We start from the raw sequence: 2,199 nt of genomic DNA, 5'->3' as shown, positions 1-2,199 counted from the left end.
TAGGGCCTCGTGTATCCGAGGCAGGCACTCTTGCCACTAGGCCATATCCCCAGCCCCATAAGTGATCATCTTTTAAATGAATATTTTCTCTAAGACTGTAAAGCACAAAAATCTGCCAAATATCTGATCTGCACAAATCCTTAAGAAAGGTTTTCTGTGTAATCTTCATAGACGCAAATCTTTGTGTATGACCCATTCTTAACTGTACATCTCCACGATGTTTTCACAATAATGAAGCTACAAAGTTATTCTGAAGGACACTCATTACAATCTAAATAATATTTCTACTAAAAAGAAAGTTGTGGAACACAAAACACCAGAGGTTCTGAGGAGAAGGTAATTTGTTGAGGTTCAGTTTGTCTTACTTGCTCTACAGTTTTCTGTCATTATTTTTGAAAGAACACATAGCACAATAGACATAGTCATCTCCATTACCTCTTCCTCATTTAGAAATCTGTTGTTCATAAAACTTGATCAACTACCAAACTACCATTTGCATTTAACCACAAGCCTGTTACACAAAGCATTTCATTAGAGATATCAACAAATGCAAATGGACCGAAATTTAGAAGAAGTAGGTTTTGTGAAGCTTGCCCACTCTTACATATTATGGGCTGTGCTGCCACCTCAATTTCTTACTAGATGTTTAATGCCTCACAGTGAAAGGCTGATCAATGGAAGCATGCAAAACAATTTTCTATGTGCCGTAATATTTCATTTAGTAAAGGCAACAAAACGATAGGGTAAAATTTAAGCAAGGTTTATATGTGCTCCAATTTTTCACTGAGAAATTCTTCCACACTATCTGTGTTCCATTTGAGGATGCTTAGCTCTTCGGCAATGTTCCCGTTGTCGTCCAAAAGCTTTAGTACAGGATCTGAACCACGAACATACTTGATTTGTAGTCCTCGGAACAGTTTAGGCTTATCACTTCTGACAAAAGCTTGGACTTGAGGGAACCTCCCCAATTTTCATCCACAGACTTCAAGAATAGCTCCTGAATAAAGCTTTTTGGTTTCAAATTGTGCTTCTTCCTGACAGCACCCTTTGCAATGAGGATCCAGCTGAAGTAGGCTGAATTGTCCAAGTAGATCACAAGAGCTGCAGAGTAAGTTGCTAGAGAAGCCCAGCTCTCTGCATGCCTCTGATGAGAACTCTGCCCCCAAAGCAGACACCACTTGAAAGCACAGTCGCCAACAGCAATCTCAACCCAAACACCTGCCCGAGCCACCCGCCCTGCCAGGTCGCCATTGCTCCCAACTCTTGGTTTGTTTTCTGTTGCTGCTAAAACAGATACCTGAGACCAGGTTATTTATTCAACCTAGAGCTTTCTTTGGTTCTTGATTCTGGATATTGGTTAAGTCTCCAACCTGCTGGGTTTCTGATGAAGGCCTCTTAGGCAGGGTGCAGTGGGACAATACAGACTTAGGTCTCATACTTACAAAGCTACCAATTCTATCCCAGAGGCCCCCGCTCTCTAGACTTTTTCTAACTCTACTTCTCAAAGGTCTCATCAACATACAAATTTGAGGCTGAAATATCCAGCACATGAACTTTTGGAGGACACAGTCAAACCATAGCATGGAGACACAGAAGAAACAACTGTACTAACTTGCTCTGGCCAGTATGGCAGCCACTGGCTACCTGTGGCTGTTGAGCACATGGCTACTGACTAATCCAGATTGAGATGGGTGTGGGGTATGGCTCAAGTGGGAAAGCACTTGCCTAGCAACTGCAAGGTCCTTGTTTACAAATAAATAAACAAATACTTCTTTTAAAGGTGCACCATGAGTGTAAAATACATACTAGCTTTTTAAGGACTCATATGGAAAACAATGGAATTTAATATCCCATTCACTTAAACATGAACTATATGTAGAAATAATATTTTGGATATATTGTTTATTGGGCAAACAGAACATTATTTAAACTAGTTTCGTATGTGCCTTTATTATTTATTCACCCATAGCTCCTAGAAAACTTCAAATTACATATGCTGGCAGCTTCTAGTAACTGGGAGAGGGAACCACTGTCAAAGTTCTATGCATAGTCAAGATACAAAAATGGAGGACAGATGACTTGCAGTTGGACCCAGTGAGTCTTCTTCTGTCATCTGTCCAGTCTTCTTCCAACCCTTCATACCTTCCAGCCACAGGGGGAGGATACTGATGAGTCAAAAAGAAGCAGTCACAAGAATAC

General features: G+C 40.6%; 1 pseudogene; it reads right to left on the bottom strand.

Moving 5' to 3' along the window:
• Positions 1-548: 548 nt before the first annotated feature.
• On the bottom strand, positions 549-1,254 carry LOC125347899 (annotated as a pseudogene).
• Between the last annotated feature and the right edge of the window lie 945 nt (positions 1,255-2,199).

Source organism: Perognathus longimembris, chromosome 3 (genome assembly GCF_023159225.1).
Source record: "Perognathus longimembris pacificus isolate PPM17 chromosome 3, ASM2315922v1, whole genome shotgun sequence".
Classification (NCBI taxonomy): domain Eukaryota; kingdom Metazoa; phylum Chordata; class Mammalia; order Rodentia; family Heteromyidae; genus Perognathus; species Perognathus longimembris.
This window is presented reverse-complemented; position numbering and strand designations above follow the sequence as displayed.